Raw genomic sequence first — 10,093 nt, 5'->3', positions numbered from 1 at the left:
AGAAAGAAAGAAAGAAAGAAAGAAAGAAAGAAAGAAAGAAAGAAAGAAAGAAAGAAAGAGAGAGAGAAAAAGAAAGAAAAAGAAGAAAAAGAAAGAAAAAGAAAAAGAAAAGTTAACCCTCATGATCCTTCAAATATATACTAAGATGCAATTGGGACTGGATAATTTCTTGGTTAATTTTGGTCACCTGTCTGGTTCACTCCTCCTCGTAGGAGGGTCTCAGATGTGACCCTTTTTCCTTCCTTTCATTTCCAGCACATAAGAAGTTTAACAGAAGCAGTGACTGTGGTCTCTATAGGAATAAGTGCAAGCCTGTGTACTGTTTTCCAGAAACAACTGTAAACATCAAGTGTTTTCATCTCTAAAGGCAGACACTGACTGAAAAACAAGCCACTAATTTCAGCAATTGCTGTTACTTTAAAGAGACTTTCACTGAAAAGTTAAATTACTGAAAAGAAAGTTAGTTCTGTCCTGGCCCAAACCGGGACAGTGGGATAAGCAGAAGAAATGGAAGGTGCCACAGAGAAGCAGAAAATGAATGACCAAAGCCAAGGGATGCATTCTGAATAAACATTGAGAATGTCACCCTGAAATGAATGCAAGCCTACAGCAGATCCTTTGGATTAATGTCAGCTGGAACAAAGTCTGAAAATAAGGCCAAAGTGCTAGTTTTTTCTTTCAAATGTCTGTTTCATACTTTCCAATGTAATAGCTTCAGGTCAGAGAAGGGTCTGTTTGCTTATTCAAAGAGGTCTTTTTGACACGAGGAAAGGAAAGCTTAATAAGTGATACAGAGCCTTTAAGAAAGTATCCTCCTGAAGATGCTGTAAAAATCTGAGATTTCAATATTGAATTTGGACCATCTCCTATTAGGAGCTTGATGCTTTCTTTATATTTTCTGTGATTTGTTTGTATCAGCAAAACTGTGCAAAACATGTTCATCTTCAGAAGGTTACTGGAAGGTAATTACTGCCTCAGCTCTGAAATTATCCTTCCTACTTTTACCATACTGTAGCTATTTGCTGGAATAGACACACTCTAAACACAACAAAGAAAATACATGATATTATTGCAAATTATATTATTATTAAAAGCATGGGCAAAATGGCAGGGCCTGCAACTGAGGTAAAGATAATTTAGTTTTTTATAAACAGTGCGTGGTATAAACAAGGTCAGAGCTTGAATAAAAGGTTAACTCCCTAGCAACTCATTGATACTGGTATGTTAATAAGGCAGAATCTTACTTGTGGAAACCAATAAACATGTGGGCAACAATATCCCTGCTATCAATATATCAGATGTGACACCAACCAATGTATGTGGGGGGGAATGCTGAAAGGACAGTATGGCAGTCTGAAAATCTGTTTGCCTTTCAATTAATTTAAATTCAGTTTGGCTGTTGTCTCAAGTGATGACAAACTTAGTCTTTTTGTGGCTGAATAATTATTCTATGGGGCTATTCCTTTATAACAAATGATGACTCAAATTTTTGTGCTTGGTTGAAAATGAGCAATTAGTGACTGTGGTCATTTGTCATAGGCTCTGTAACTCTGGAGGAACAAATCTTCATATTCAAAGATGCATGGAGTCTGCTCATACATGTTAACTCTTTCTACTTACACTTTTTTTACAGTGTTGCCACTCTTTTTGTCTTCTTTCAGACTGTAAAGAGCACTGTGAATCCAGTGGCAGTGGAATGAGGTGAGTCATGAACTCTGCAGTACTTAATGTAATACTGGAAAAAAAACCACCCCATTTTTGTCTCTCCATGGTGTTATAAATTGCTTGAAAATGTGGTGAGAAAGAGCCATGGACCTGGGCATTGGCAGTTAAGAGTTCTTTGAACAAATGAAGTTCAATTTACTGTAAATAACATTAATCTCTTTTTGAAAATTTGAATTAAATGCTATTCCTTATATGGTAACTATTTTCAAGAGCTTGTTACTTTTATCCAGCAAGGAACTGAACACAAGGGTGGAAAAGAGGTGAGGCTTTTACAAGAAATCTTGACAATAACTTTCTTCTGTCATCTTGCACAAATGCTTTTCAAAAACACCTTAAGGGAAAGCTGCAGTTTCAACAGTAAGGACTTAATCATGATTCAGCTGAAAGGAAAAAGAAACAGCTGCATTTGATTCATCTCTCACATACTCCAGCTGAATTGTATAAAATTTACCTTGGTGTAAATGAGAAAAGTCTTAGACTCAAAGCTTGGGTTTTTTTGGAAACGAGCTGTAAAGTTGCTGTATAAACCAGGTGCTGAAGCACTGGGAGCTTAGAGCCTCTTTTTCTTTTTGAATGGACCTCTTCATTATCCAAAGCAAGAACACTCAAAGACTGGTCTTCACTTCTTCTCTTGCTTTCTGCTCAGTTTTGCCCCATCAGATGACACCTGCATCTGTAAGTAACAAACTCTTGTGAGCAGAGCTCCTTGCCTGTCCTTATCACTGGCCCTGCTTCAAGTGAGGCTGGACCATATGTCCTCTAGAGATGCCTTACAGCTTCAGCTATGCCATAATCCTGTGAATTTAAGCTGTTGTTTTACATGAGGAAAATGGTAGAGTTTGATTTCAATTCTGTTCTAATCCCTTGGCTTATTTTTACTATGTAAATGAAGGAACAAACTTGTGCCCTTTTTTAATTGTGTTTTTTAATTAAAATGCATAGAGATATTGAAAGTTTTTTCGTATCTTCTGCACTTTTTGAATGCTGTACTTTATAACTTGAATTTTCATTGGGTTAGCAGTGATATTGCTATTGTCAGCTAATACGTAACTGTATCTAATTATTGTTTTTACTGCTCCAGTACTAAATTTGGCCTACCCCATTTAAGAAATTTTTAGAGACATATGCATTTAAGCTGATTTTGTGAATGCCAAGTTTCAGCCTACAATGACTGAAAACAGTTGAATGGTGAAATAGTGAGTGACACTGTTTATAAAGGAAACAGCTCCTGACTCTTGATGACAGCTTTGTGAATATGATGATACAATCACTTGAGGGTGTTCAGTCTTGATCACAGTTATTACTATGTAGGTTCCTGGTTTGTTGTCTTTCTTTATCATCAGAACATATTCTGCAACTCACGGTTTTGCATTGATGAATTTTACTTCTGTTTCCTCTGAGTGATATCTTGTGAAGAGTCTGGTATATTAAAAAAAGAAAAAAAACCCAAAAAACCTAGGAGTTTTACCCATCATTCTATATCCCCTTAGTTTTGGGACTCCCAAGATAGTAATAATAATCATCATCAACAGCATAGACATAAATATATACATATATATTTATATATGTAAAACTTTGGAATGTCTTTGTATTCCAATCTTTATTAATGGCTGTTTTTCTCTAAAATCACAGTCTTTAATTTAATCCCCTGATTTTACTGGGATCATACTAATTTTCTAGCAAAGACATCTTGAATCATCAGTTATTGACATCTGTAGTTGGATGGGATTGGATTTAAGAGCCTTAAGAGCACTTGACCAAATTGGTTCTGCTGTAACTTTTACAAAGCCTTTGGTTCAGTCTTGTTAGACATTTTGTGCCTCAGATTTTATACACTGTTTGAAGTGTCTCTTTATACATTATTCATGTTCCCATCAGCACACTATTGCATTCTGGCATCCTTCCTAGGACTGGTAATGTTCAGTTCCAAAAGGACACTGAAAAGGAGGAGAAAAAGATCATATTTCTTATTTTTTGGTGAATTTTTTTCTGACCATTGACCTACTTTGTTTTCTTTAATAGCACGAGAGGTGAAAGTAGATTGATGAAATATTTTTTACAGATATTTGAGTGCAAGTGGGATTATGTAGTATAGACTTCATTGGAGTTTTCTTATGGCAGAAACTGAACAGGTAAATCTGTGTTAGTAAAAAGCTGCTATGATCTTTTGAACCCTAGGGCTTGTGTATTGCTTCAAGGAGCAGATAAAATTTGAGAAGTTGGTGGTTTTGGCAGTGGCAGAGACCTTGTGAGCACAGCTTTATTATGCTCCTTCAGGAACTCTGGATGCAGTAAGTTCTGATGTTAATAGAAAGCTAATCTTTGCCTTCAAGGATAAACCATGAAGGACTGTTAATATCAATGTCTTTCCACCATGTAAATAATGTTTGCATCGATCAGACTTTTCCTCCTTTACCTCCTACAGCTTTGCCAAACGTGATGCCACAGAGCATGGTGTTCTTTTCTCTTGTGCTAACTCTAAAATGAGTGAGCCTCTCCACTGATTTGACAATCTTGTTAATTTAGGTATGAGCTACCTTCATGCTATTGAACTGGTCTGTTTGGATTACATGCTATGGGAAAGCAACCTGTGCCTTTGATATGTCATTTAGTTGACCAACAACATGAAATATTTGTTCAGACTTCAGTGGAGTGAGAAGCCAACTAACCACTCAGCCAATAACTACATGGGCAAAAGCCAGAATTTTCACTATGCTGAATAAGTGTTGTGTTTGCTCTCTAAAATCTTCCTCTTGCTCAGTGGGACAGCCAAGACAAAACTGCTCAGCAATGAAGGGAAGCATGATCAGTGTTCACCTCAACCTAAAAGTAATAGCACTGCCTAAACTGAAACTGCCAAAACTGATACTGAGCAACAAGAAACTGTTGGTTGGTTTGTTGTTTTTTTTTTTTTTTTTTTTCCCCTGTTATTTAGCAGGATTTCCAAAAGGTTAAGATATAGGCAAGGGTAGTGAATGGAAACAGCCGTCAGTACATTGGGATAGAAATTGTCACACCTGGGAATCCACACCAAACTGGAAAATATAGATGGGCTGCTCAGTAAGATTTTTGACTGACCTGGTACTGCCTTCCAATGAGTATTTCTCCTGTTTGTCTGCTAGCAGCAAGCATTTGTGGAGAAAAATAATCATCAGACATCATCAGAACTAATGACTGCTACAATAAACTAGAATAACTTGTGTTTTGGTTAGTCAGAACTACCCCTGAAATGGATTGCAGAAAGAACCATCAGAATTGTAGATTTTTTCTCACCAATGCTGATTTGGGATGAGAGGGGAACTATTCTTGCTTCTAGAGTACAAAATTCTTGTAATTTAAATTTTCAGACACATTTTCCTATACCAAAGAGACTGTATAGAACACACAGGATAAAAATCTATGTGTCATCCTCATCAGGAATTACTTTCTCCCTTGCACTGAGAGCTGACCAAGAGAACAGCAAGCCTTAAATTTTGGTGTCTTGCTGTGACCAGGTGTGCATTCAGGAGCAACATCTTAGCACTTAGACAGATGAGTGGCTCTGACTACTCCATATGATCATTCTCTCATTCAGCACTGAGTGTATGCATAAATGCCATGCTGAGCAAGGCCTTCTGAATGCTTCATTCTACATGGTATCCTTGACTTTGGTGCCATTACCACCACTTTCTGGAGATTATTTTTAAGCTATCATTTTAACCTTCAAAATTAGCTTTTCCTCAGGCTCCTAGGGAAGACTGGGTTGAGAGATGAACATCCTGCAGCTTATATTTCCTCATGGCAACTGCTGAATATTTATGTGCTGAATTGTGATGAGCTGTCTTTTCTATATTGCATATTATTGGGTATTTTAATTCATGAGATGGGATTCAGAGCAGAAAGGTGCTTCTGGAAGTTTTTATAGCTCTAAATCAATATATGAGACATACAAGTTTGTCTTTTCATCTGCTTCTTCAGCAAGTGTGCTTTTTTTCTCTATTCTTTATTTTATTGTTCTTCTGCTGGGTCCAGCTAACTCAGTGACAGACACCATGTGAATCAAAATAGATAAAAACAGTCTTGACATTCTCTCTTTTTAGAGAAGGATAAAACAGAATTGACAGACTACTCTTCTATTTTGCTGGTTCTCTTCCTGTGTCTGAAACACAAATAGTTTCACCAGAACTATTTGGACAATATTTCTCATCTGTCTTAAAATACTTGCTAAGAAGTTCTCCCTCTGGCTTCTGCACATCCTGCATTCATCCCATCATGTGAGCATGAGAAAGCCACTTAAAAATATGTCACAACAACACGAGTTATACCTTTTGATTTTTATCTTCCCCCATTCCCAAGCTGTTATGATTTTCACTAACCTCAAATATTTGCTTTTTATAAAGCCAAGGAAAATTGCAGAGATGTTCAGAAGATATGAGAATTCTAACCTTTCAGGTGTTAATGCAACATGTAATAAAGTCTTTAAATATCAGCTTAGTGATCATGAGCCTTTCAGCTTTGTTTGATGTCTAAAGGTCTGATTCTGCAAAGACATGTAAACCTGGCACAGGCTTAGAATTATGTACTATTGATAATATCCTTGAGTAGAGCAAATGAGTTGGTCAAATATTGGACAACGGTTCTTACTCAAAAATCCAAAAGTATTGAGGTAACACTCATTACATGCTTTAAAAGCTCTGTTGAAAAATGCATTACTTCTTTGGCTTTTCTTCTTATGATCACGTGTTGTAAACTTACTTTTCCTCTTTCCCCCACTTTTTATGATGTTTTCTATTTCGCCTCTGAAAAGGGCAGGGGAAGAAAAGGAAAAGTGAGTGTTTAATTTTGGATGTCTTAAAAAATGTGCACTTTTTTCTTTATGAGAAGATCTTTTTAATAAAAGCATAATGTTTAAACCTTTACTATTTCCCAGACTTGTCAGGATTCATCCTCAAGATAGCTGAGAACAGAAAAAAATTAGACTGACTAAGGCACAGGTTTATCTCAGCTCATTGTGTAGTCTTAAGGAAGTCATGCTATTTGCCTGATGCCTGTATGCTAAGCAGCACCTAGACTTCTCAGAACCACAGGACTGTGTGATATACAGCATATTCTTGTTTGAAAAGGTCTTCTGAGCTCCCGATATGGGAAGATCTACAGCAGTGGGATGTATATTTTTTAAGGGTATATGCAAATGAAGGCAGGAGGCAAATCTTCTAGTAGATTAGGAAACAACTAGAAATTAAGCTCCATTTCCAGAGTTGTTTAACCAGTGCTTTGCTTCTCTTTTTTTCCAACAATTATAAATAAATTATAAATGAAGAAAAGTTAACTCTACCAGAGGGAACTCTGAGCTTTTGTACCAAATAATATTCATGTCTTTTTGTAAGTAGAGAGTCGGGGAATATTTGTGTGTCAGGAGCACAGACTCATTTTGCTTTGTGCTGGTTCAAGCCCTGCTGCTGTTGTTACATCCTTTGATGTGATGAGCAGGCTCACATTGCCAGAGCATTGTGTGGAGAACAGCAGACCTTGGGAACTGCCATGTATTAGCTGTTCTTTAGAAACTGTAGTTCCACTACAAACACTAAAATCCATCAATGCTTGTGTTTTGAGATAATGTCCAGTTATCCATTGAGCTTCATTTCACAGCAAGAAAGAATGTTTTTTTGAAATATCTTCTATACCTTAGCTACCTACAGGAGAGAGGCACAATGTAGAATCAAAAATTGCCTATCAGTGCACTGGGAAATGCTTGATATTTGTTTCTTTTTTTCCCCTGAATTTGTGGAATGGGATGCAATAGGAAAAATAAACTAGTTCACTTAAGTAGAGGTGGATCAATCCCTAGAGTTATTATAGCTTGGGCTTCATTGGACAGTGCACTCTTATCAAAGACAGTATCTAAAAGACAATTAAGTGTTATCTGATATCAGTTTGCAAGGAACTTAGAGTGAATAGCCAGAATCATTTGCAATTGGTATAAAAAAACCAGTATTATTGAAGTATTTAAAGACATCTTGTTGAAAACAGAGTATAGCAATATCAGAGAGAAAGTTCATTTGGAACCTTAGGGAAGTGAATAAGTATGGCTGGGATGGCAGAGTAAGCCTCCAGCTCTATAATTGTTTCTTTCTTTAACAGTCCATGGTTTTGTGTAAGAGATCTAGAAGGATATGTTTAATGAACTCCGGTGTGTATATAGTGAGCCAAAGGTCTACTACATGTAGAACTATCCCATCCTGGTTTTGTGCTGGCCTGTGGGTTCTTGAGTTCAAAAGTGTTTGGATTAGAAACACTAGTGCTTTTACATGTCATAAGCTTCTTGGGAGAACTATTTTTATTTAGTTAAATGCTGCTTGGAGCTGAAACAATGCAGGCATAGGCTTTTATATTGCTCTGTCACAGAAATATAAAATGCTGCACCAAGTGAAAACAAACAGACTATTTTCTCTGCTTCATCCCCTGGCAAGACTGAGTCTCTATAAGGCTCTTTTTTCCTGTTCTTCTCCTTTACTAGCATCTGTTTTCTTAAAGTTTGCTCTGTGTTTTGGTGTTACTTTCTAACATTTGATCATCAGTCTAAATTAAATTAAAAAGCAATGGGTTTTATAACAGCATCATTTAGTAGAAGCTGGAAAAAGAACTGTGCAAACTACAGCTCCTTCAAGACTGAAATATGTGAAGAAAGTCTGCTGAAAATCAACATAAAAAGTGTTTGCACAGGAGACAAAGAAGGATGTCTCTGATTTTACAGATCAGTTCTGAACAGCATATGGCCATTCTGAAGAGGAGAAGGTTCCAGAAATTTTAGAGTAGGAAAATCAAACAAATATTTGTGTTTAATTTATGCTGCTGCTGAAAACCAATTGAAGTGCTGGGGAACATCTATATTTCAGCTACAGAAATGAAGGTTTGCAGAAGGAATGGGCAAGTGGGCCCAACCAGGTGTGGAGAGAATCTGAGCTCTGAATTATAAAAATAATCAGTGAGTTGGAAACATAAAATAAATGATCCTGACATAGCAAGAAAAAAAACATTCTTGAGGATCCTTTAATTCAGTTGCATAAGAAGGATAGCTGATATATCTCTCGTAATTACTACCTGATGCCACTGAGGCGTGTGTGTATGTATATAATTACACATTTATAATTATAAATCTGTGTAAATCTATTTGGCAATAGTTTAAATAACTGCTCAAATCCAATTGTACTTACCTTTCACCAAGTAATAATAAACCATCATGGTTTCTTCATATGATCATTAGATTATGTTAAATTTGAGCATAAGAAAATGGAGTGAGTACAGTGTCATCTCCCTGCCCTTATGAACTTAGAGTGTGGTCAGGTCTGAAGAGAAAGTTAAAGTTTCAGGCCTCAGCACTTGGCTTCAGAAGACCCCGTGGACTCTGTTCTTTTGGTTTTCAGCTGTGTGCATACTGCATTAAATTGTACTTTGTATTAAAATTTCTACTTTGGGGTCAGTAATCTGACCTTTGACATACAGTATGTACTAAATGAGGAAAGCAAATAGATCTGTTGGTAAAACCTGTCTTTTTCTATTCAGGATCTGTTCTGACAGTTCTGTTTTGCATCAGTTGGTTAAGTTGGTTCCCTATTTATTCTTGATGTAAAAAGTGGCAGGGCTCCTTTTTGGAGCCCTTTTTGGCCTGCTTGAACATTCAGATGAGTATTGATAACTACTTGATAAAAAAAAATCTCTACTTCACATCTGAGAGAAGACACAGCATTACTTGGCCCCTTAACATACTTGCCATTTACATTACAAACAGTATAAATCAAGCCAGAGCAGAAAACAGAAGGGAAAAAAAGTGTGACAGGAAACTGCAAAGGCCTATGCTCCACAGTTGTTGCCCTTGAGAACCTGCTGGTTTCTACACTCTGCTTCTACCCCTGCTCTTTGTTATAGGGTTGAACCTCTTGGTCTGAGGGCTGTGCCTCTCTTGGAGGTGCACAGGGGAACACGTTTAGGTGTATGACTGCATTGCTGTACCTGTGCATCAGCATACCCAGGATCTCCCATGGGTGGGGACAATGTCTGTGAGAGCTGCTGGGGGGCTCCCTGTGGGGTCTTTGTCAGGGTAGGGCTTGGCGGCCCACGTCCATCTGTCCACATTGAGGCAGTTGTTCTGTCACCCACTGACTCGCTCTCCACTCAAGAAGGGTGCCTGGGGAAAAGAAAGGAGACCAGTGGGTTGAGATGAAATATTAATAAAATAATAATGAAGAACTACTATTAATCCCGGTACTAATATGAAATGCAGTTATGATCAGCCCACGTAGTGGCTGTGAGCTTTGTGCTCCCAGCAGTGAAGGGCAGATGTCAGGCACTGAGAGCACCACAGCTCCAGCCCCATCACGATGGCAACAAA

Source organism: Heliangelus exortis, chromosome 2 (assembly GCF_036169615.1).
Source record: "Heliangelus exortis chromosome 2, bHelExo1.hap1, whole genome shotgun sequence".
Taxonomy (NCBI): domain Eukaryota; kingdom Metazoa; phylum Chordata; class Aves; order Apodiformes; family Trochilidae; genus Heliangelus; species Heliangelus exortis.
The sequence above is the reverse complement of the archived record's forward strand: the minus strand, read 5'-3'. Positions refer to the sequence as shown.